We start from the raw sequence: 26,166 nt of genomic DNA on the forward strand, positions 1-26,166 counted from the left end.
TGCTTCAGCACAGACCAGAAAGGCATTGTGATAAGCGTATCCCCGGTATAGTCAGGGGTTAATGGGAGTCGTCCCCGTCCCCCCAGTATACGGCCAGAACCATGGACCCGGTACTTGTGGTTCGGACTGTCTCCAACCAGCCATAATGTTGTGAGAGTGAAATTGTCTAAGTCCAGCTTTGGTACATTAGAAGCAACTCTGAAACTTAACCTAAGCGTTTTTCGAAGCTACTTTTTGGCTAACTTCTTATAGGAAGGTCTAGGAGCTCTGAAAATGAACGTGCGCGTCTTTCACTCTTCCCGAGGGACTTAGAAGAATTTTGTGATATTTTTTTATTAAAATGGTGTATAAGGGTATATATATAAATATATTTTATGCACTGTATATGAGCTGGCGATTTCTAAGTCTGTGGTTCCGAGAGGGGGTAACCAGGCTCACTAATAAAGGTCAAGCCACTTGGCTGCCAGAATGCCCTGCTTCAGCACAGACCAGAAAGGCATTGTGATAAGCGTATCCCCGGTATAGTCAGGGGTTAATGGGAGTCGTCCCCGTCCCCCCAGTATACGGCCAGAACCATGGACCCGGTACTTGTGGTTCGGACTGTCTCCAACCAGCCATAATGTTGTGAGAGTGAAATTATGTCTAAGTCCAGCTTTGGTACATTAGAAGCAACTCTGAAACTTAACCTAAGCGTTTTTCGAAGCTACTTTTTGGCTAACTTCTTATAGGAAGGTCTAGGAGCTCTGAAAATGAACGTGCGCGTCTTTCACTCTTCCCGAGGGACTTAGAAGAATTTTGTGATATTTTTATTAAAATGGTGTATAAGGGTATATATAAAAATATATTTTATGCACTGTATATGAGCTAGCGATTTCTAAGTCTGTGGTTCCGAGAGGGGGTAACCAGGCTCCCTAATAAAGGTCAAGCCACTTGGCTGCCAGAATGCCCTGCTTCAGCACAGACCAGAAAGGCATTGTGATAAGCGTATCCCCGGTATAGTCAGGGGTTAATGGGAGTCGTCCCCGTCCCCCCAGTATACGGCCAGAACCATGGACCCGGTACTTGTGGTTCGGACTCTCTCCAACCAGCCATAATGTTGTGAGAGTGAAATTGTCTAAGTCCAGCTTTGGTACATTAGAAGAAACTCTGAAACTTAACCTAAGCGTTTTTCGAAGCTACTTTTTGGCTAACTTCTTATAGGAAGGTCTAGGAGCTCTGAAAATGAACGTGCGCGTCTTTCACTCTTCCCGAGGGACTTAGAAGAATTTTGTGATATTTTTTTATTAAAATGGTGTATAAGGGTATATATATAAATATATTTTATGCACTGTATATGAGCTGGCGATTTCTAAGTCTGTGGTTCCGAGAGGGGGTAACCAGGCTCACTAATAAAGGTCAAGCCACTTGGCTGCCAGAATGCCCTGCTTCAGCACAGACCAGAAAGGCATTGTGATAAGCGTATCCCCGGTATAGTCAGGGGTTAATGGGAGTCGTCCCCGTCCCCCCAGTATACGGCCAGAACCATGGACCCGGTACTTGTGGTTCGGACTGTCTCCAACCAGCCATAATGTTGTGAGAGTGAAATTATGTCTAAGTCCAGCTTTGGTACATTAGAAGCAACTCTGAAACTTAACCTAAGCGTTTTTCGAAGCTACTTTTTGGCTAACTTCTTATAGGAAGGTCTAGGAGCTCTGAAAATGAACGTGCGCGTCTTTCACTCTTCCCGAGGGACTTAGAAGAATTTTGTGATATTTTTTATTAAAATGGTGTATAAGGGTATATATAAAAATATATTTTATGCACTGTATATGAGCTAGCGATTTCTAAGTCTGTGGTTCCGAGAGGGGGTAACCAGGCTCCCTAATAAAGGTCAAGCCACTTGGCTGCCAGAATGCCCTGCTTCAGCACAGACCAGAAAGGCATTGTGATAAGCGTATCCCCGGTATAGTCAGGGGTTAATGGGAGTCGTCCCCGTCCCCCCAGTATACGGCCAGAACCATGGACCCGGTACTTGTGGTTCGGACTCTCTCCAACCAGCCATAATGTTGTGAGAGTGAAATTGTCTAAGTCCAGCTTTGGTACATTAGAAGAAACTCTGAAACTTAACCTAAGCGTTTTTCGAAGCTACTTTTTGGCTAACTTCTTATAGGAAGGTCTAGGAGCTCTGAAAATGAACGTGCGCGTCTTTCACTCTTCCCGAGGGACTTAGAAGAATTTTGTGATATTTTTTTATTAAAATGGTGTATAAGGGTATATATATAAATATATTTTATGCACTGTATATGAGCTGGCGATTTCTAAGTCTGTGGTTCCGAGAGGGGGTAACCAGGCTCACTAATAAAGGTCAAGCCACTTGGCTGCCAGAATGCCCTGCTTCAGCACAGACCAGAAAGGCATTGTGATAAGCGTATCCCCGGTATAGTCAGGGGTTAATGGGAGTCGTCCCCGTCCCCCCAGTATACGGCCAGAACCATGGACCCGGTACTTGTGGTTCGGACTGTCTCCAACCAGCCATAATGTTGTGAGAGTGAAATTATGTCTAAGTCCAGCTTTGGTACATTAGAAGCAACTCTGAAACTTAACCTAAGCGTTTTTCGAAGCTACTTTTTGGCTAACTTCTTATAGGAAGGTCTAGGAGCTCTGAAAATGAACGTGCGCGTCTTTCACTCTTCCCGAGGGACTTAGAAGAATTTTGTGATATTTTTTATTAAAATGGTGTATAAGGGTATATATAAAAATATATTTTATGCACTGTATATGAGCTAGCGATTTCTAAGTCTGTGGTTCCGAGAGGGGGTAACCAGGCTCCCTAATAAAGGTCAAGCCACTTGGCTGCCAGAATGCCCTGCTTCAGCACAGACCAGAAAGGCATTGTGATAAGCGTATCCCCGGTATAGTCAGGGGTTAATGGGAGTCGTCCCCGTCCCCCCAGTATACGGCCAGAACCATGGACCCGGTACTTGTGGTTCGGACTCTCTCCAACCAGCCATAATGTTGTGAGAGTGAAATTGTCTAAGTCCAGCTTTGGTACATTAGAAGAAACTCTGAAACTTAACCTAAGCGTTTTTCGAAGCTACTTTTTGGCTAACTTCTTATAGGAAGGTCTAGGAGCTCTGAAAATGAACGTGCGCGTCTTTCACTCTTCCCGAGGGACTTAGAAGAATTTTGTGATATTTTTTTATTAAAATGGTGTATAAGGGTATATATATAAATATATTTTATGCACTGTATATGAGCTGGCGATTTCTAAGTCTGTGGTTCCGAGAGGGGGTAACCAGGCTCACTAATAAAGGTCAAGCCACTTGGCTGCCAGAATGCCCTGCTTCAGCACAGACCAGAAAGGCATTGTGATAAGCGTATCCCCGGTATAGTCAGGGGTTAATGGGAGTCGTCCCCGTCCCCCCAGTATACGGCCAGAACCATGGACCCGGTACTTGTGGTTCGGACTCTCTCCAACCAGCCATAATGTTGTGAGAGTGAAATTATGTCTAAGTCCAGCTTTGGTACATTAGAAGCAACTCTGAAACTTAACCTAAGCGTTTTTCGAAGCTACTTTTTGGCAAACTTCTTATAGGAAGGTCTAGGAGCTCTGAAAATGAACGTGCGCGTCTTTCACTCTTCCCGAGGGACTTAGAAGAATTTTGTGATATTTTTTATTAAAATGGTGTATAAGGGTATATATATATAAATATATTTTATGCACTGTATATGAGCTGGCGATTTCTAAGTCTGTGGTTCCGAGAGGGGGTAACCAGGCTCACTAATAAAGGTCAAGCCACTTGGCTGCCAGAATGCCCTCCTTCAGCACAGACCAGAAAGGCATTGTGATAAGCGTATCCCCGGTATAGTCAGGGGTTAATGGGAGTCGTCCCCGTCCCCCCAGTATACGGCCAGAACCATGGACCCGGTACTTGTGGTTCGGACTGTCTCCAACCAGCCATAATGTTGTGAGAGTGAAATTATGTCTAAGTCCAGCTTTGGTACATTAGAAGCAACTCTGAAACTTAACATAAGCGTTTTTCGAAGCTACTTTTTGGCTAACTTCTTATACAGTAGGAAGGTCTAGGAGCTCTGAAAATGAACGTGCGCGTCTTTCACTCTTCCCGAGGGACTTAGAAGAATTTTGTGATATTTTTTATTAAAATGGTGTATAAGGGTATATATATATAAATATATTTTATGCACTGTATATGAGCTGGCGATTTCTAAGTCTGTGGTTCCGAGAGGGGGTAACCAGGCTCACTAATAAAGGTCAAGCCACTTGGCTGCCAGAATGCCCTCCTTCAGCACAGACCAGAAAGGCATTGTGATAAGCGTATCCCCGGTATAGTCAGGGGTTAATGGGAGTCGTCCCCGTCCCCCCAGTATACGGCCAGAACCATGGACCCGGTACTTGTGGTTCGGACTGTCTCCAACCAGCCATAATGTTGTGAGAGTGAAATTATGTCTAAGTCCAGCTTTGGTACATTAGAAGCAACTCTGAAACTTAACCTAAGCGTTTTTCGAAGCTACTTTTTGGCTAACTTCTTATAGGAAGGTCTAGGAGCTCTGAAAATGAACGTGCGCGTCTTTCACTCTTCCCGAGGGACTTAGAAGAATTTTGTGATATTTTTTATTAAAATGGTGTATAAGGGTATATATAAAAATATATTTTATGCACTGTATATGAGCTAGCGATTTCTAAGAATGTGGTTCCGAGAGGGGGTAACCAGGCTCCCTAATAAAGGTCAAGCCACTTGGCTGCCAGAATGCCCTGCTTCAGCACAGACCAGAAAGGCATTGTGATAAGCGTATCCCCGGTATAGTCAGGGGTTAATGGGAGTCGTCCCCGTCCCCCCAGTATACGGCCAGAACCATGGACCCGGTACTTGTGGTTCGGACTGTCTCCAACCAGCCATAATGTTGTGAGAGTGAAATTATGTCTAAGTCCAGCTTTGGTACATTAGAAGCAACTCTGAAACTTAACCTAAGCGTTTTTCGAAGCTACTTTTTGGCTAACTTCTTATAGGAAGGTCTAGGAGCTCTGAAAATGAACGTGCGCGTCTTTCACTCTTCCCGAGGGACTTAGAAGAATTTTGTGATATTTTTTATTAAAATGGTGTATAAGGGTATATATAAAAATATATTTTATGCACTGTATATGAGCTAGCGATTTCTAAGTCTGTGGTTCCGAGAGGGGGTAACCAGGCTCCCTAATAAAGGTCAAGCCACTTGGCTGCCAGAATGCCCTGCTTCAGCACAGACCAGAAAGGCATTGTGATAAGCGTATCCCCGGTATAGTCAGGGGTTAATGGGAGTCGTCCCCGTCCCCCCAGTATACGGCCAGAACCATGGACCCGGTACTTGTGGTTCGGACTCTCTCCAACCAGCCATAATGTTGTGAGAGTGAAATTGTCTAAGTCCAGCTTTGGTACATTAGAAGAAACTCTGAAACTTAACCTAAGCGTTTTTCGAAGCTACTTTTTGGCTAACTTCTTATAGGAAGGTCTAGGAGCTCTGAAAAAGAACGTGCGCGTCTTTCACTCTTCCCGAGGGACTTAGAAGAATTTTGTGATATTTTTTTATTAAAATGGTGTATAAGGGTATATATATAAATATATTTTATGCACTGTATATGAGCTGGCGATTTCTAAGTCTGTGGTTCCGAGAGGGGGTAACCAGGCTCACTAATAAAGGTCAAGCCACTTGGCTGCCAGAATGCCCTGCTTCAGCACAGACCAGAAAGGCATTGTGATAAGCGTATTCCCGGTATAGTCAGGGGTTAATGGGAGTCGTCCCCGTCCCCCCAGTATACGGCCAGAACCATGGACCCGGTACTTGTGGTTCGGACTGTCTCCAACCAGCCATAATGTTGTGAGAGTGAAATTATGTCTAAGTCCAGCTTTGGTACATTAGAAGCAACTCTGAAACTTAACCTAAGCGTTTTTCGAAGCTACTTTTTGGCTAACTTCTTATAGGAAGGTCTAGGAGCTCTGAAAATGAACGTGCGCGTCTTTCACTCTTCCCGAGGGACTTAGAAGAATTTTGTGATATTTTTTATTAAAATGGTGTATAAGGGTATATATAAAAATATATTTTATGCACTGTATATGAGCTAGCGATTTCTAAGTCTGTGGTTCCGAGAGGGGGTAACCAGGCTCCCTAATAAAGGTCAAGCCACTTGGCTGCCAGAATGCCCTGCTTCAGCACAGACCAGAAAGGCATTGTGATAAGCGTATCCCCGGTATAGTCAGGGGTTAATGGGAGTCGTCCCCGTCCCCCCAGTATACGGCCAGAACCATGGACCCGGTACTTGTGGTTCGGACTCTCTCCAACCAGCCATAATGTTGTGAGAGTGAAATTGTCTAAGTCCAGCTTTGGTACATTAGAAGAAACTCTGAAACTTAACCTAAGCGTTTTTCGAAGCTACTTTTTGGCTAACTTCTTATAGGAAGGTCTAGGAGCTCTGAAAATGAACGTGCGCGTCTTTCACTCTTCCCGAGGGACTTAGAAGAATTTTGTGATATTTTTTTATTAAAATGGTGTATAAGGGTATATATATAAATATATTTTATGCACTGTATATGAGCTGGCGATTTCTAAGTCTGTGGTTCCGAGAGGGGGTAACCAGGCTCACTAATAAAGGTCAAGCCACTTGGCTGCCAGAATGCCCTGCTTCAGCACAGACCAGAAAGGCATTGTGATAAGCGTATCCCCGGTATAGTCAGGGGTTAATGGGAGTCGTCCCCGTCCCCCCAGTATACGGCCAGAACCATGGACCCGGTACTTGTGGTTCGGACTCTCTCCAACCAGCCATAATGTTGTGAGAGTGAAATTATGTCTAAGTCCAGCTTTGGTACATTAGAAGCAACTCTGAAACTTAACCTAAGCGTTTTTCGAAGCTACTTTTTGGCAAACTTCTTATAGGAAGGTCTAGGAGCTCTGAAAATGAACGTGCGCGTCTTTCACTCTTCCCGAGGGACTTAGAAGAATTTTGTGATATTTTTTATTAAAATGGTGTATAAGGGTATATATATATAAATATATTTTATGCACTGTATATGAGCTGGCGATTTCTAAGTCTGTGGTTCCGAGAGGGGGTAACCAGGCTCACTAATAAAGGTCAAGCCACTTGGCTGCCAGAATGCCCTCCTTCAGCACAGACCAGAAAGGCATTGTGATAAGCGTATCCCCGGTATAGTCAGGGGTTAATGGGAGTCGTCCCCGTCCCCCCAGTATACGGCCAGAACCATGGACCCGGTACTTGTGGTTCGGACTGTCTCCAACCAGCCATAATGTTGTGAGAGTGAAATTATGTCTAAGTCCAGCTTTGGTACATTAGAAGCAACTCTGAAACTTAACATAAGCGTTTTTCGAAGCTACTTTTTGGCTAACTTCTTATACAGTAGGAAGGTCTAGGAGCTCTGAAAATGAACGTGCGCGTCTTTCACTCTTCCCGAGGGACTTAGAAGAATTTTGTGATATTTTTTATTAAAATGGTGTATAAGGGTATATATATATAAATATATTTTATGCACTGTATATGAGCTGGCGATTTCTAAGTCTGTGGTTCCGAGAGGGGGTAACCAGGCTCACTAATAAAGGTCAAGCCACTTGGCTGCCAGAATGCCCTCCTTCAGCACAGACCAGAAAGGCATTGTGATAAGCGTATCCCCGGTATAGTCAGGGGTTAATGGGAGTCGTCCCCGTCCCCCCAGTATACGGCCAGAACCATGGACCCGGTACTTGTGGTTCGGACTGTCTCCAACCAGCCATAATGTTGTGAGAGTGAAATTATGTCTAAGTCCAGCTTTGGTACATTAGAAGCAACTCTGAAACTTAACCTAAGCGTTTTTCGAAGCTACTTTTTGGCTAACTTCTTATAGGAAGGTCTAGGAGCTCTGAAAATGAACGTGCGCGTCTTTCACTCTTCCCGAGGGACTTAGAAGAATTTTGTGATATTTTTTATTAAAATGGTGTATAAGGGTATATATAAAAATATATTTTATGCACTGTATATGAGCTAGCGATTTCTAAGAATGTGGTTCCGAGAGGGGGTAACCAGGCTCCCTAATAAAGGTCAAGCCACTTGGCTGCCAGAATGCCCTGCTTCAGCACAGACCAGAAAGGCATTGTGATAAGCGTATCCCCGGTATAGTCAGGGGTTAATGGGAGTCGTCCCCGTCCCCCCAGTATACGGCCAGAACCATGGACCCGGTACTTGTGGTTCGGACTGTCTCCAACCAGCCATAATGTTGTGAGAGTGAAATTGTCTAAGTCCAGCTTTGGTACATTAGAAGAAACTCTGAAACTTAACCTAAGCGTTTTTCGAAGCTACTTTTTGGCTAACTTCTTATAGGAAGGTCTAGGAGCTCTGAAAATGAACGTGCGCGTCTTTCACTCTTCCCGAGGGACTTAGAAGAATTTTGTGATATTTTTTTATTAAAATGGTGTATAAGGGTATATATATAAATATATTTTATGCACTGTATATGAGCTGGCGATTTCTAAGTCTGTGGTTCCGAGAGGGGGTAACCAGGCTCACTAATAAAGGTCAAGCCACTTGGCTGCCAGAATGCCCTGCTTCAGCACAGACCAGAAAGGCATTGTGATAAGCGTATCCCCGGTATAGTCAGGGGTTAATGGGAGTCGTCCCCGTCCCCCCAGTATACGGCCAGAACCATGGACCCGGTACTTGTGGTTCGTACTGTCTCCAACCAGCCATAATGTTGTGAGAGTGAAATTATGTCTAAGTCCAGCTTTGGTACATTAGAAGCAACTCTGAAACTTAACCTAAGCGTTTTTCGAAGCTACTTTTTGGCTAACTTCTTATAGGAAGGTCTAGGAGCTCTGAAAATGAACGTGCGCGTCTTTCACTCTTCCCGAGGGACTTAGAAGAATTTTGTGATATTTTTTATTAAAATGGTGTATAAGGGTATATATATATAAATATATTTTATGCACTGTATATGAGCTGGCGATTTCTAAGTCTGTGGTTCCGAGAGGGGGTAACCAGGCTCACTAATAAAGGTCAAGCCACTTGGCTGCCAGAATGCCCTCCTTCAGCACAGACCAGAAAGGCATTGTGATAAGCGTATCCCCGGTATAGTCAGGGGTTAATGGGAGTCGTCCCCGTCCCCCCAGTATACGGCCAGAACCATGGACCCGGTACTTGTGGTTCGGACTGTCTCCAACCAGCCATAATGTTGTGAGAGTGAAATTATGTCTAAGTCCAGCTTTGGTACATTAGAAGCAACTCTGAAACTTAACCTAAGCGTTTTTCGAAGCTACTTTTTGGCTAACTTCTTATAGGAAGGTCTAGGAGCTCTGAAAATGAACGTGCGCGTCTTTCACTCTTCCCGAGGGACTTAGAAGAATTTTGTGATATTTTTTATTAAAATGGTGTATAAGGGTATATATAAAAATATATTTTATGCACTGTATATGAGCTAGCGATTTCTAAGAATGTGGTTCCGAGAGGGGGTAACCAGGCTCCCTAATAAAGGTCAAGCCACTTGGCTGCCAGAATGCCCTGCTTCAGCACAGACCAGAAAGGCATTGTGATAAGCGTATCCCTGGTATAGTCAGGGGTTAATGGGAGTCGTCCCCGTCCCCCCAGTATACGGCCAGAACCATGGACCCGGTACTTGTGGTTCGGACTGTCTCCAACCAGCCATAATGTTGTGAGAGTGAAATTGTCTAAGTCCAGCTTTGGTACATTAGAAGCAACTCTGAAACTTAACCTAAGCGTTTTTCGAAGCTACTTTTTGGCTAACTTCTTATAGGAAGGTCTAGGAGCTCTGAAAATGAACGTGCGCGTCTTTCACTCTTCCCGAGGGACTTAGAAGAATTTTGTGATATTTTTTTATTAAAATGGTGTATAAGGGTATATATATAAATATATTTTATGCACTGTATATGAGCTGGCGATTTCTAAGTCTGTGGTTCCGAGAGGGGGTAACCAGGCTCACTAATAAAGGTCAAGCCACTTGGCTGCCAGAATGCCCTGCTTCAGCACAGACCAGAAAGGCATTGTGATAAGCGTATCCCCGGTATAGTCAGGGGTTAATGGGAGTCGTCCCCGTCCCCCCAGTATACGGCCAGAACCATGGACCCGGTACTTGTGGTTCGGACTGTCTCCAACCAGCCATAATGTTGTGAGAGTGAAATTATGTCTAAGTCCAGCTTTGGTACATTAGAAGCAACTCTGAAACTTAACCTAAGCGTTTTTCGAAGCTACTTTTTGGCTAACTTCTTATAGGAAGGTCTAGGAGCTCTGAAAATGAACGTGCGCGTCTTTCACTCTTCCCGAGGGACTTAGAAGAATTTTGTGATATTTTTTATTAAAATGGTGTATAAGGGTATATATAAAAATATATTTTATGCACTGTATATGAGCTAGCGATTTCTAAGTCTGTGGTTCCGAGAGGGGGTAACCAGGCTCCCTAATAAAGGTCAAGCCACTTGGCTGCCAGAATGCCCTGCTTCAGCACAGACCAGAAAGGCATTGTGATAAGCGTATCCCCGGTATAGTCAGGGGTTAATGGGAGTCGTCCCCGTCCCCCCAGTATACGGCCAGAACCATGGACCCGGTACTTGTGGTTCGGACTCTCTCCAACCAGCCATAATGTTGTGAGAGTGAAATTGTCTAAGTCCAGCTTTGGTACATTAGAAGAAACTCTGAAACTTAACCTAAGCGTTTTTCGAAGCTACTTTTTGGCTAACTTCTTATAGGAAGGTCTAGGAGCTCTGAAAATGAACGTGCGCGTCTTTCACTCTTCCCGAGGGACTTAGAAGAATTTTGTGATATTTTTTTATTAAAATGGTGTATAAGGGTATATATATAAATATATTTTATGCACTGTATATGAGCTGGCGATTTCTAAGTCTGTGGTTCCGAGAGGGGGTAACCAGGCTCACTAATAAAGGTCAAGCCACTTGGCTGCCAGAATGCCCTGCTTCAGCACAGACCAGAAAGGCATTGTGATAAGCGTATCCCCGGTATAGTCAGGGGTTAATGGGAGTCGTCCCCGTCCCCCCAGTATACGGCCAGAACCATGGACCCGGTACTTGTGGTTCGGACTGTCTCCAACCAGCCATAATGTTGTGAGAGTGAAATTATGTCTAAGTCCAGCTTTGGTACATTAGAAGCAACTCTGAAACTTAACCTAAGCGTTTTTCGAAGCTACTTTTTGGCTAACTTCTTATAGGAAGGTCTAGGAGCTCTGAAAATGAACGTGCGCGTCTTTCACTCTTCCCGAGGGACTTAGAAGAATTTTGTGATATTTTTTATTAAAATGGTGTATAAGGGTATATATAAAAATATATTTTATGCACTGTATATGAGCTAGCGATTTCTAAGTCTGTGATTCCGAGAGGGGGTAACCAGGCTCCCTAATAAAGGTCAAGCCACTTGGCTGCCAGAATGCCCTGCTTCAGCACAGACCAGAAAGGCATTGTGATAAGCGTATCCCCGGTATAGTCAGGGGTTAATGGGAGTCGTCCCCGTCCCCCCAGTATACGGCCAGAACCATGGACCCGGTACTTGTGGTTCGGACTGTCTCCAACCAGCCATAATGTTGTGAGAGTGAAATTGTCTAAGTCCAGCTTTGGTACATTAGAAGAAACTCTGAAACTTAACCTAAGCGTTTTTCGAAGCTACTTTTTGGCTAACTTCTTATAGGAAGGTCTAGGAGCTCTGAAAATGAACGTGCGCGTCTTTCACTCTTCCCGAGGGACTTAGAAGAATTTTGTGATATTTTTTTATTAAAATGGTGTATAAGGGTATATATATAAATATATTTTATGCACTGTATATGAGCTGGCGATTTCTAAGTCTGTGGTTCCGAGAGGGGGTAACCAGGCTCACTAATAAAGGTCAAGCCACTTGGCTGCCAGAATGCCCTGCTTCAGCACAGACCAGAAAGGCATTGTGATAAGCGTATCCCCGGTATAGTCAGGGGTTAATGGGAGTCGTCCCCGTCCCCCCAGTATACGGCCAGAACCATGGACCCGGTACTTGTGGTTCGTACTGTCTCCAACCAGCCATAATGTTGTGAGAGTGAAATTATGTCTAAGTCCAGCTTTGGTACATTAGAAGCAACTCTGAAACTTAACCTAAGCGTTTTTCGAAGCTACTTTTTGGCTAACTTCTTATAGGAAGGTCTAGGAGCTCTGAAAATGAACGTGCGCGTCTTTCACTCTTCCCGAGGGACTTAGAAGAATTTTGTGATATTTTTTATTAAAATGGTGTATAAGGGTATATATATATAAATATATTTTATGCACTGTATATGAGCTGGCGATTTCTAAGTCTGTGGTTCCGAGAGGGGGTAACCAGGCTCACTAATAAAGGTCAAGCCACTTGGCTGCCAGAATGCCCTCCTTCAGCACAGACCAGAAAGGCATTGTGATAAGCGTATCCCCGGTATAGTCAGGGGTTAATGGGAGTCGTCCCCGTCCCCCCAGTATACGGCCAGAACCATGGACCCGGTACTTGTGGTTCGGACTGTCTCCAACCAGCCATAATGTTGTGAGAGTGAAATTATGTCTAAGTCCAGCTTTGGTACATTAGAAGCAACTCTGAAACTTAACCTAAGCGTTTTTCGAAGCTACTTTTTGGCTAACTTCTTATAGGAAGGTCTAGGAGCTCTGAAAATGAACGTGCGCGTCTTTCACTCTTCCCGAGGGACTTAGAAGAATTTTGTGATATTTTTTATTAAAATGGTGTATAAGGGTATATATAAAAATATATTTTATGCACTGTATATGAGCTAGCGATTTCTAAGAATGTGGTTCCGAGAGGGGGTAACCAGGCTCCCTAATAAAGGTCAAGCCACTTGGCTGCCAGAATGCCCTGCTTCAGCACAGACCAGAAAGGCATTGTGATAAGCGTATCCCCGGTATAGTCAGGGGTTAATGGGAGTCGTCCCCGTCCCCCCAGTATACGGCCAGAACCATGGACCCGGTACTTGTGGTTCGGACTGTCTCCAACCAGCCATAATGTTGTGAGAGTGAAATTGTCTAAGTCCAGCTTTGGTACATTAGAAGCAACTCTGAAACTTAACCTAAGCGTTTTTCGAAGCTACTTTTTGGCTAACTTCTTATAGGAAGGTCTAGGAGCTCTGAAAATGAACGTGCGCGTCTTTCACTCTTCCCGAGGGACTTAGAAGAATTTTGTGATATTTTTTTATTAAAATGGTGTATAAGGGTATATATATAAATATATTTTATGCACTGTATATGAGCTGGCGATTTCTAAGTCTGTGGTTCCGAGAGGGGGTAACCAGGCTCACTAATAAAGGTCAAGCCACTTGGCTGCCAGAATGCCCTGCTTCAGCACAGACCAGAAAGGCATTGTGATAAGCGTATCCCCGGTATAGTCAGGGGTTAATGGGAGTCGTCCCCGTCCCCCCAGTATACGGCCAGAACCATGGACCCGGTACTTGTGGTTCGGACTGTCTCCAACCAGCCATAATGTTGTGAGAGTGAAATTATGTCTAAGTCCAGCTTTGGTACATTAGAAGCAACTCTGAAACTTAACCTAAGCGTTTTTCGAAGCTACTTTTTGGCTAACTTCTTATAGGAAGGTCTAGGAGCTCTGAAAATGAACGTGCGCGTCTTTCACTCTTCCCGAGGGACTTAGAAGAATTTTGTGATATTTTTTATTAAAATGGTGTATAAGGGTATATATAAAAATATATTTTATGCACTGTATATGAGCTAGCGATTTCTAAGTCTGTGGTTCCGAGAGGGGGTAACCAGGCACCCTAATAAAGGTCAAGCCACTTGGCTGCCAGAATGCCCTGCTTCAGCACAGACCAGAAAGGCATTGTGATAAGCGTATCCCCGGTATAGTCAGGGGTTAATGGGAGTCGTCCCCGTCCCCCCAGTATACGGCCAGAACCATGGACCCGGTACTTGTGGTTCGGACTCTCTCCAACCAGCCATAATGTTGTGAGAGTGAAATTGTCTAAGTCCAGCTTTGGTACATTAGAAGAAACTCTGAAACTTAACCTAAGCGTTTTTCGAAGCTACTTTTTGGCTAACTTCTTATAGGAAGGTCTAGGAGCTCTGAAAATGAACGTGCGCGTCTTTCACTCTTCCCGAGGGACTTAGAAGAATTTTGTGATATTTTTTTATTAAAATGGTGTATAAGGGTATATATATATAAATATATTTTATGCACTGTATATGAGCTGGCGATTTCTAAGTCTGTGGTTCCGAGAGGGGGTAACCAGGCTCACTAATAAAGGTCAAGCCACTTGGCTGCCAGAATGCCCTGCTTCAGCACAGACCAGAAAGGCATTGTGATAAGCGTATCCCCGGTATAGTCAGGGGTTAATGGGAGTCGTCCCCGTCCCCCCAGTATACGGCCAGAACCATGGACCCGGTACTTGTGGTTCGGACTGTCTCCAACCAGCCATAATGTTGTGAGAGTGAAATTATGTCTAAGTCCAGCTTTGGTACATTAGAAGCAACTCTGAAACTTAACCTAAGCGTTTTTCGAAGCTACTTTTTGGCTAACTTCTTATAGGAAGGTCTAGGAGCTCTGAAAATGAACGTGCGCGTCTTTCACTCTTCCCGAGGGACTTAGAAGAATTTTGTGATATTTTTTATTAAAATGGTGTATAAGGGTATATATAAAAATATATTTTATGCACTGTATATGAGCTAGCGATTTCTAAGTCTGTGATTCCGAGAGGGGGTAACCAGGCTCCCTAATAAAGGTCAAGCCACTTGGCTGCCAGAATGCCCTGCTTCAGCACAGACCAGAAAGGCATTGTGATAAGCGTATCCCCGGTATAGTCAGGGGTTAATGGGAGTCGTCCCCGTCCCCCCAGTATACGGCCAGAACCATGGACCCGGTACTTGTGGTTCGGACTCTCTCCAACCAGCCATAATGTTGTGAGAGTGAAATTGTCTAAGTCCAGCTTTGGTACATTAGAAGAAACTCTGAAACTTAACCTAAGCGTTTTTCGAAGCTACTTTTTGGCTAACTTCTTATAGGAAGGTCTAGGAGCTCTGAAAATGAACGTGCGCGTCTTTCACTCTTCCCGAGGGACTTAGAAGAATTTTGTGATATTTTTTTATTAAAATGGTGTATAAGGGTATATATATAAATATATTTTATGCACTGTATATGAGCTGGCGATTTCTAAGTCTGTGGTTCCGAGAGGGGGTAACCAGGCTCACTAATAAAGGTCAAGCCACTTGGCTGCCAGAATGCCCTGCTTCAGCACAGACCAGAAAGGCATTGTGATAAGCGTATCCCCGGTATAGTCAGGGGTTAATGGGAGTCGTCCCCGTCCCCCCAGTATACGGCCAGAACCATGGACCCGGTACTTGTGGTTCGTACTGTCTCCAACCAGCCATAATGTTGTGAGAGTGAAATTATGTCTAAGTCCAGCTTTGGTACATTAGAAGCAACTCTGAAACTTAACCTAAGCGTTTTTCGAAGCTACTTTTTGGCTAACTTCTTATAGGAAGGTCTATGAGCTCTGAAAATGAACGTGCGCGTCTTTCACTCTTCCCGAGGGACTTAGAAGAATTTTGTGATATTTTTTATTAAAATGGTGTATAAGGGTATATATAAATATATTTTATGCACTGTATATGAGCTGGCGATTTCTAAGTCTGTGGTTCCGAGAGGGGGTAACCAGGCTCACTAATAAAGGTCAAGCCACTTGGCTGCCAGAATGCCCTGCTTCAGCACAGACCAGAAAGGCATTGTGATAAGCGTATCCCCTGTATAGTCAGGGGTTAATGGGAGTCGTCCCCGTCCCCCCAGTATACGGCCAGATCCATGGACCCGGTACTTGTGGTTCGGACTGTCTCCAACCAGCCATAATGTTGTGAGAGTGAAATTATGTCTAAGTCCAGCTTTGGTACATTAGAAGCAACTCTGAAACTTAACCTAAGCGTTTTTCGAAGCTACTTTTTGGCAAACTTCTTATAGGAAGGTCTAGGAGCTCTGAAAATGAACGTGCGCGTCTTTCACTCTTCCCGAGGGACTTAGAAGAATTTTGTGATATTTTTTATTAAAATGGTGTATAAGGGTATATATATATAAATATATTTTATGCACTGTATATGAGCTGGCGATTTCTAAGTCTGTGGTTCCGAGAGGGGGTAACCAGGCTCACTAATAAAGGTCAAGCCACTTGGCTGCCAGAATGCCCTCCTTCAGCACAGACCAGAAAGGCATTGTGATAAGCGTATCCCCGGTATAGTCAGGGGTTAATGGGAGTCGTCCCCGTCCCCCCAGTATACGGCCAGAACCATGGACCCGGTACTTGTGGTTCGGACTGTCTCCAACCAGCCATAATGTTGTGAGAGTGAAATTATGTCTAAGTCCAGCTTTGGTACATTAGAAGCAACTCTGAAACTTAACATAAGCGTTTTTCGAAGCTACTTATTGGCTAACTTCTTATACAGTAGGAAGGTCTAGGAGCTCTGAAAATGAACGTGCGTGTCTTTCACTCTTCCCGAGGGACTTAGAAGAATTTTGTGATATTTTTTATTAAAATGGTGTATAAGGGTATATATATATAAATATATTTTATGCACTGTATATGAGCTGGCGATTTCTAAGTCTGTGGTTCCGAGAGGGGGTAACCAGGCTCACTAATAAAGGTCAAGCCACTTGGCTGCCAGAATGCCCTCCTTCAGCACAGACCAGAAAGGCATTGTGATAAGCGTATCCCCGGTATAGTCAGGGGTTAATGGGAGTCGTCCCCGTCCCCCCAGTATACGGCCAGAACCATGGACCCGGTACTTGTGGTTCGGACTGTCTCCAACCAGCCATAATGTTGTGAGAGTGAAATTATGTCTAAGTCCAGCTTTGGTACATTAGAAGCAACTCTGAAACTTAACCTAAGCGTTTTTCGAAGCTACTTTTTGGCTAACTTCTTATAGGAAGGTCTAGGAGCTCTGAAAATGAACGTGCGCGTCTTTCACTCTTCCCGAGGGACTTAGAAGAATTTTGTGATATTTTTTATTAAAATGGTGTATAAGGGTATATATAAAAATATATTTTATGCACTGTATATGAGCTAGCGATTTCTAAGAATGTGGTTCCGAGAGGGGGTAACCAGGCTCCCTAATAAAGGTCAAGCCACTTGGCTGCCAGAATGCCCTGCTTCAGCACAGACCAGAAAGGCATTGTGATAAGCGTATCCCCGGTATAGTCAGGGGTTAATGGGAGTCGTCCCCGTCCCCCCAGTATACGGCCAGAACCATGGACCCGGTACTTGTGGTTCGGACTCTCTCCAACCAGCCATAATGTTGTGAGAGTGAAATTGTCTAAGTCCAGCTTTGGTACATTAGAAGCAACTCTGAAACTTAACCTAAGCGTTTTTCGAAGCTACTTTTTGGCTAACTTCTTATAGGAAGGTCTAGGAGCTCTGAAAATGAACGTGCGCGTCTTTCACTCTTCCCGAGGGACTTAGAAGAATTTTGTGATATTTTTTATTAAAATGGTGTATAAGGGTATATATAAAAATATATTTTATGCACTGTATATGAGCTAGCGATTTCTAAGAATGTGGTTCCGAGAGGGGGTAACCAGGCTCCCTAATAAAGGTCAAGCCACTTGGCTGCCAGAATGCCCTGCTTCAGCACAGACCAGAAAGGCATTGTGATAAGCGTATCCCCGGTATAGTCAGGGGTTAATGGGAGTCGTCCCCGTCCCCCCAGTATACGGCCAGAACCATGGACCCGGTACTTGTGGTTCGGACTCTCTCCAACCAGCCATAATGTTGTGAGAGTGAAATTGTCTAAGTCCAGCTTTGGTACATTAGAAGCAACTCTGAAACTTAACCTAAGCGTTTTTCGAAGCTACTTTTTGGCTAACTTCTTATAGGAAGGTCTAGGAGCTCTGAAAATGAACGTGCGCGTCTTTCACTCTTCCCGAGGGACTTAGAAGAATTTTGTGATATTTTTTTATTAAAATGGTGTATAAGGGTATATATATAAATATATTTTATGCACTGTATATGAGCTGGCGATTTCTAAGTCTGTGGTTCCGAGAGGGGGTAACCAGGCTCACTAATAAAGGTCAAGCCACTTGGCTGCCAGAATGCCCTGCTTCAGCACAGACCAGAAAGGCATTGTGATAAGCGTATCCCCGGTATAGTCAGGGGTTAATGGGAGTCGTCCCCGTCCCCCCAGTATACGGCCAGAACCATGGACCCGGTACTTGTGGTTCGGACTGTCTCCAACCAGCCATAATGTTGTGAGAGTGAAATTATGTCTAAGTCCAGCTTTGGTACATTAGAAGCAACTCTGAAACTTAACCTAAGCGTTTTTCGAAGCTACTTTTTGGCTAACTTCTTATAGGAAGGTCTATGAGCTCTGAAAATGAACGTGCGCGTCTTTCACTCTTCCCGAGGGACTTAGAAGAATTTTGTGATATTTTTTATTAAAATGGTGTATAAGGGTATATATATAAATATATTTTATGCACTGTATATGAGCTGGCGATTTCTAAGTCTGTGGTTCCGAGAGGGGGTAACCAGGCTCACTAATAAAGGTCAAGCCACTTGGCTGCCAGAATGCCCTGCTTCAGCACAGACCAGAAAGGCATTGTGATAAGCGTATCCCCGGTATAGTCAGGGGTTAATGGGAGCCGTCCCCGTCCCCCCAGTATACGGCCAGAACCATGGACCCGGTACTTGTGGTTCGGACTCTCTCCAACCAGCCATAATGTTGTGAGAGTGAAATTATGTCTAAGTCCAGCTTTGGTACATTAGAAGCAACTCTGAAACTTAACCTAAGCGTTTTTCGAAGCTACTTTTTGGCTAACTTTTTATAGGAAGGTCTATGAGCTCTGAAAATGAATGTGCGCGTCTTTCACTCTTCCCGAGGGACTTAGAAGAATTTTGTGATATTTTTTATTAAAATGGTGTATAAGGGTATATATATATAAATATATTTTATGCACTGTATATGAGCTGGCGAATTCTAAGTCTGTGGTTCCGAGAGGGGGTAACCAGGCTCACTAATAAAGGTCAAGCCACTTGGCTGCCAGAATGCCCTGCTTCAGCACAGACCAGAAAGGCATTGTGATAAGCGTATCCCCGGTATAGTCAGGGGTTAATGGGAGTCGTCCCCGTCCCCCCAGTATACGGCCAGAACCATGGACCCGGTACTTGTGGTTCGGACTCTCTCCAACCAGCCATAATGTTGTGAGAGTGAAATTATGTCTAAGTCCAGCTTTGGTACATTAGAAGCAACTCTGAAACTTAACATAAGCGTTTTTCGAAGCTACTTTTTGGCTAACTTCTTATACAGTAGGAAGGTCTAGGAGCTCTGAAAATGAACGTGCGCGTCTTTCACTCTTCCCGAGGGACTTAGAAGAATTTTGTGATATTTTTTATTAAAATGGTGTATAAGGGTATATATATATAAATATATTTTATGCACTGTATATGAGCTGGCGATTTCTAAGTCTGTGGTTCCGAGAGGGGGTAACCAGGCTCACTAATAAAGGTCAAGCCACTTGGCTGCCAGAATGCCCTCCTTCAGCACAGACCAGAAAGGCATTGTGATAAGCGTATCCCCGGTATAGTCAGGGGTTAATGGGAGTCGTCCCCGTCCCCCCAGTATACGGCCAGAACCATGGACCCGGTACTTGTGGTTCGGACTGTCTCCAACCAGCCATAATGTTGTGAGAGTGAAATTATGTCTAAGTCCAGCTTTGGTACATTAGAAGCAACTCTGAAACTTAACCTAAGCGTTTTTCGAAGCTACTTTTTGGCTAACTTCTTATAGGAAGGTCTAGGAGCTCTGAAAATGAACGTGCGCGTCTTTCACTCTTCCCGAGGGACTTAGATGAATTTTGTGATATTTTTTATTAAAATGGTGTATAAGGGTATATATAAAAATATATTTTATGCACTGTGTATGAGCTAGCGATTTCTAAGAATGTGGTTCCGAGAGGGGGTAACCAGGCTCCCTAATAAAGGTCAAGCCACTTGGCTGCCAGAATGCCCTGCTTCAGCACAGACCAGAAAGGCATTGTGATAAGCGTATCCCCGGTATAGTCAGGGGTTAATGGGAGTCGTCCCCGTCCCCCCAGTATACGGCCAGAACCATGGACCCGGTACTTGTGGTTCGGACTCTCTCCAACCAGCCATAATGTTGTGAGAGTGAAATTGTCTAAGTCCAGCTTTGGTACATTAGAAGAAACTCTGAAACTTAACCTAAGCGTTTTTCGAAGCTACTTTTTGGCTAACTTCTTATAGGAAGGTCTAGGAGCTCTGAAAATGAACGTGCGCGTCTTTCACTTTTCCCGAGGGACTTAGAAGAATTTTGTGATATTTTTTTATTAAAATGGTGTATAAGGGTATATATATAAATATATTTTATGCACTGTATATGAGCTGGCGATTTCTAAGTCTGTGGTTCCGAGAGGGGGTAACCAGGCTCACTAATAAAGGTCAAGCCACTTGGCTGCCAGAATGCCCTGCTTCAGCACAGACCAGAAAGGCATTGTGATAAGCGTATCCCCGGTATAGTCAGGGGTTAATGGGAGTCGTCCCCGTCCCCCCAGTATACGGCCAGAACCATGGACCCGGTACTTGTGGTTCGGACTGTCTCCAACCAGCCATAATGTTGTGAGAGTGAAATTATGTCTAAGTCCAGCTTTGGTACATTAGAAGCAACTCTGAAACTTAACCTAAGCGTTTTTCGAAGCTACTTTTTGGCTAACTTCTTATAGGAAGGTCTATGAGCTCTGAAAATGAACGTGCGCGTCTTTCACTCTTCCCGAGGGACTTAGAAGAATTTTGTGATATTTTTTATTAAAATGGTGTATAAGGGTATATATATAAATATATTTTATGCACTGTATATGAGCTGGCGATTTCTAAGTCTGTGGTTCCGAGAGGGGGTAACCAGGCTCACTAATAAAGGTCAAGCCACTTGGCTGCCAGAATGCCCTGCTTCAGCACAGACCAGAAAGGCATTGTGATAAGCGTATCCCCGGTATAGTCAGGGGTTAATGGGAGCCGTCCCCGTCCCCCCAGTATACGGCCAGAACCATGGACCCGGTACTTGTGGTTCGGACTCTCTCCAACCAGCCATAATGTTGTGAGAGTGAAATTATGTCTAAGTCCAGCTTTGGTACATTAGAAGCAACTCTGAAACTTAACCTAAGCGTTTTTCGAAGCTACTTTTTGGCTAACTTTTTATAGGAAGGTCTATGAGCTCTGAAAATGAATGTGCGCGTCTTTCACTCTTCCCGAGGGACTTAGAAGAATTTTGTGATATTTTTTATTAAAATGGTGTATAAGGGTATATATATATAAATATATTTTATGCACTGTATATGAGCTGGCGAATTCTAAGTCTGTGGTTCCGAGAGGGGGTAACCAGGCTCACTAATAAAGGTCAAGCCACTTGGCTGCCAGAATGCCCTGCTTCAGCACAGACCAGAAAGGCATTGTGATAAGCGTATCCCCGGTATAGTCAGGGGTTAATGGGAGTCGTCCCCGTCCCCCCAGTATACGGCCAGAACCATGGACCCGGTACTTGTGGTTCGGACTCTCTCCAACCAGCCATAATGTTGTGAGAGTGAAATTATGTCTAAGTCCAGCTTTGGTACATTAGAAGCAACTCTGAAACTTAACATAAGCGTTTTTCGAAGCTACTTTTTGGCTAACTTCTTATACAGTAGGAAGGTCTAGGAGCTCTGAAAATGAACGTGCGCGTCTTTCACTCTTCCCGAGGGACTTAGAAGAATTTTGTGATATTTTTTATTAAAATGGTGTATAAGGGTATATATATATAAATATATTTTATGCACTGTATATGAGCTGGCGATTTCTAAGTCTGTGGTTCCGAGAGGGGGTAACCAGGCTCACTAATAAAGGTCAAGCCACTTGGCTGCCAGAATGCCCTCCTTCAGCACAGACCAGAAAGGCATTGTGATAAGCGTATCCCCGGTATAGTCAGGGGTTAATGGGAGTCGTCCCCGTCCCCCCAGTATACGGCCAGAACCATGGACCCGGTACTTGTGGTTCGGACTGTCTCCAACCAGCCATAATGTTGTGAGAGTGAAATTATGTCTAAGTCCAGCTTTGGTACATTAGAAGCAACTCTGAAACTTAACCTAAGCGTTTTTCGAAGCTACTTTTTGGCTAACTTCTTATACAGTAGGAAGGTCTAGGAGCTCTGAAAATGAACGTGCGCGTCTTTCACTCTTCCCGAGGGACTTAGAAGAATTTTGTGATATTTTTTATTAAAATGGTGTATAAGGGTATATATATATATAAATAGATTTTATGCACTGTATATGAGCTGGCGATTTCTAAGTCTGTGGTTCCGAGAGGGGGTAACCAGGCTCACTAATAAAGGTCAAGCCACTTGGCTGCCAGAATGCCCTGCTTCAGCACAGACCAGAAAGGCATTGTGATAAGCGTATCCCCGGTATAGTCAGGGGTTAATGGGAGTCGTCCCCGTCCCCCCAGTATACGGCCAGAACCATGGACCCGGTACTTGTGGTTCGGACTGTCTCCAACCAGCCATAATGTTGTGAGAGTGAAATTATGTCTAAGTCCAGCTTTGGTACATTAGAAGCAACTCTGAAACTTAACCTAAGCGTTTTTCGAAGCTACTTTTTGGCTAACTTCTTATACAGTAGGAAGGTCTAGGAGCTCTGAAAATGAACGTGCGCGTCTTTCACTCTTCCCGAGGGACTTAGAAGAATTTTGTGATATTTTTTATTAAAATGGTGTATAAGGGTATATATATATAAATAGATTTTATGCACTGTATATGAGCTGGCGATTTCTAAGTCTGTGGTTCCGAGAGGGGGTAACCAGGCTCACTAATAAAGGTCAAGCCACTTGGCTGCCAGAATGCCCTGCTTCAGCACAGACCAGAAAGGCATTGTGATAAGCGTATCCCCGGTATAGTCAGGGGTTAATGGGAGCCGTCCCCGTCCCCCCAGTATACGGCCAGAACCATGGACCCGGTACTTGTGGTTCGGACTCTCTCCAACCAGCCATAATGTTGTGAGAGTGAAATTATGTCTAAGTCCAGCTTTGGTACATTAGAAGCAACTCTGAAACTTAACCTAAGCGTTTTTCGAAGCTACTTTTTGGCTAACTTCTTATAGGAAGGTCTAGGAGCTCTGAAAATGAACGTGCGCGTCTTTCACTCTTCCCGAGGGACTTAGAAGAATTTTGTGTTATTTTTTATTAAAATGGTGTATAAGGGTATATATATATAAATATATTTTATGCACTGTATATGAGCTGGCGAATTCTAAGTCTGTGGTTCCGAGAGGGGGTAACCAGGCTCACTAATAAAGGTCAAGCCACTTGGCTGCCAGAATGCCCTGCTTCAGCACAGACCAGAAAGGCATTGTGATAAGCGTATCCCCGGTATAGTCAGGGGTTAATGGGAGTCGTCCCCGTCCCCCCAGTATACGGCCAGAACCATGGACCCGGTACTTGTGGTTCGGACTCTCTCCAACCAGCCATAATGTTGTGAGAGTGAAATTATGTCTAAGTCCAGCTTTGGTACATTAGAAGCAACTCTGAAACTTAACATAAGCGTTTTTCGAAGCTACTTTTTGGCTAACTTCTTATACAGTAGGAAGGTCTAGGAGCTCTGAAAATGAACGTGCGCGTCTTTCACTCTTCCCGAGGGACTTAGAAGAATTTTGTGATATTTTTTATTAAAATGGTGTATAAGGGTATATATATATAAATATATTTTATGCACTGTATATGAGCTGGCGATTTCTAAGTCTGTGGTTCCGAGAGGGGGTAACCAGGCTCACTAATAAAGGTCAAGCCACTTGGCTGCCAGAATGCCCTCCTTCAGCACAGACCAGAAAGGCATTGTGATAAGCGTATCCCCGGTATAGTCAGGGGTTAATGGGAGTCGTCCCCGTCCCCCCAGTATACGGCCAGAACCATGGACCCGGTACTTGTGGTTCGGACTGTCTCCAACCAGCCATAATGTTGTGAGAGTGAAATTATGTCTAAGTCCAGCTTTGGTACATTAGAAGCAACTCTGAAACTTAACCTAAGCGTTTTTCGAAGCTACTTTTTGGCTAACTTCTTATACAGTAGGAAGGTCTAGGAGCTCTGAAAATGAACGTGCGCGTCTTTCACTCTTCCCGAGGGACTTAGAAGAATTTTGTGATATTTTTTATTAAAATGGTGTATAAGGGTATATATATATAAATAGATTTTATGCACTGTATATGAGCTGGCGATTTCTAAGTCTGTGGTTCCGAGAGGGGGTAACCAGGCTCACTAATAAAGGTCAAGCCACTTGGCTGCCAGAATGCCCTGCTTCAGCACAGACCAGAAAGGCATTGTGATAAGCGTATCCCCGGTATAGTCAGGGGTTAATGGGAGTCGTCCCCGTCCCCCCAGTATACGGCCAGAACCATGGACCCGGTACTTGTGGTTCGGACTGTCTCCAACCAGCCATAATGTTGTGAGAGTGAAATTATGTCTAAGTCCAGCTTTGGTACATTAGAAGCAACTCTGAAACTTAACCTAAGCGTTTTTCGAAGCTACTTTTTGGCTAACTTCTTATACAGTAGGAAGGTCTAGGAGCTCTGAAAATGAACGTGCGCGTCTTTCACTCTTCCCGAGGGACTTAGAAGAATTTTGTGATATTTTTTTATTAAAATGGTGTATAAGGGTATATATATATAAATAGATTTTATGCACTGTATATGAGCTGGCGATTTCTAAGTCTGTGGTTCCGAGAGGGGGTAACCAGGCTCACTAATAAAGGTCAAGCCACTTGGCTGCCAGAATGCCCTGCTTCAGCACAGACCAGAAAGGCATTGTGATAAGCGTATCCCCGGTATAGTCAGGGGTTAATGGGAGTCGTCCCCGTCCCCCCAGTATACGGCCAGAACCATGGACCCGGTACTTGTGGTTCGGACTCTCTCCAACCAGCCATAATGTTGTGAGAGTGAAATTATGTCTAAGTCCAGCTTTGGTACATTAGAAGCAACTCTGAAACTTAACCTAAGCGTTTTTCGAAGCTACTTTTTGGCTAACTTCTTATAGGAAGGTCTAGGAGCTCTGAAAATGAACGTGCGCGTCTTTCACTCTTCCCGAGGGACTTAGAAGAATTTTGTGATATTTTTTTATTAAAATGGTGTATAAGGGTATATATATAAATATATTTTATGCACTGTATATGAGCTGGCGATTTCTAAGTCTGTGGTTCCGAGAGGGGGTAACCAGGCTCACTAATAAAGGTCAAGCCACTTGGCTGCCAGAATGCCCTGCTTCAGCACAGACCAGAAAGGCATTGTGATAAGCGTATCCCCGGTATAGTCAGGGGTTAATGGGAGTCGTCCCCGTCCCCCCAGTATACGGCCAGAACCATGGACCCTGTACTTGTGGTTCGGACTGTCTCCAACCAGCCATAATGTTGTGAGAGTGAAATTATGTCTAAGTCCAGCTTTGGTACATTAGAAGCAACTCTGAAACTTAACCTAAGCGTTTTTCGAAGCTACTTTTTGGCTAACTTCTTATAGGAAGGTCTATGAGCTCTGAAAATGAACGTGCGCGTCTTTCACTCTTCACGAGGGACTTAGAAGAATTTTGTGATATTTTTTATTAAAATGGTGTATAAGGGTATATATATAAATATATTTTATGCACTGTATATGAGCTGGCGATTTCTAAGTCTGTGATTCCGAGAGGGGGTAACCAGGCTCACTAATAAAGGTCAAGCCACTTGGCTGCCAGAATGCCCTGCTTCAGCACAGACCAGAAAGGCATTGTGATAAGCGTATCCCCGGTATAGTCAGGGGTTAATGGGAGTCGTCCCCGTCCCCCCAGTATACGGCCAGATCCATGGACCCGGTACTTGTGGTTCGGACTGTCTCCAACCAGCCATAATGTTGTGAGAGTGAAATTATGTCTAAGTCCAGCTTTGGTACATTAGAAGCAACTCTGAAACTTAACATAAGCGTTTTTCGAAGCTACTTTTTGGCTAACTTCTTATACAGTAGGAAGGTCTAGGAGCTCTGAAAATGAACGTGCGCGTCTTTCACTCTTCCCGAGGGACTTAGAAGAATTTTGTGATATTTTTTATTAAAATGGTGTATAAGGGTATATATATATAAATATATTTTATGCACTGTATATGAGCTGGCGATTTCTAAGTCTGTGGTTCCGAGAGGGGGTAACCAGGCTC

The sequence above is a fragment of the Ascaphus truei genome, unplaced genomic scaffold (genome assembly GCF_040206685.1).
Source record: "Ascaphus truei isolate aAscTru1 unplaced genomic scaffold, aAscTru1.hap1 HAP1_SCAFFOLD_128, whole genome shotgun sequence".
Lineage (NCBI taxonomy): Eukaryota > Metazoa > Chordata > Amphibia > Anura > Ascaphidae > Ascaphus > Ascaphus truei.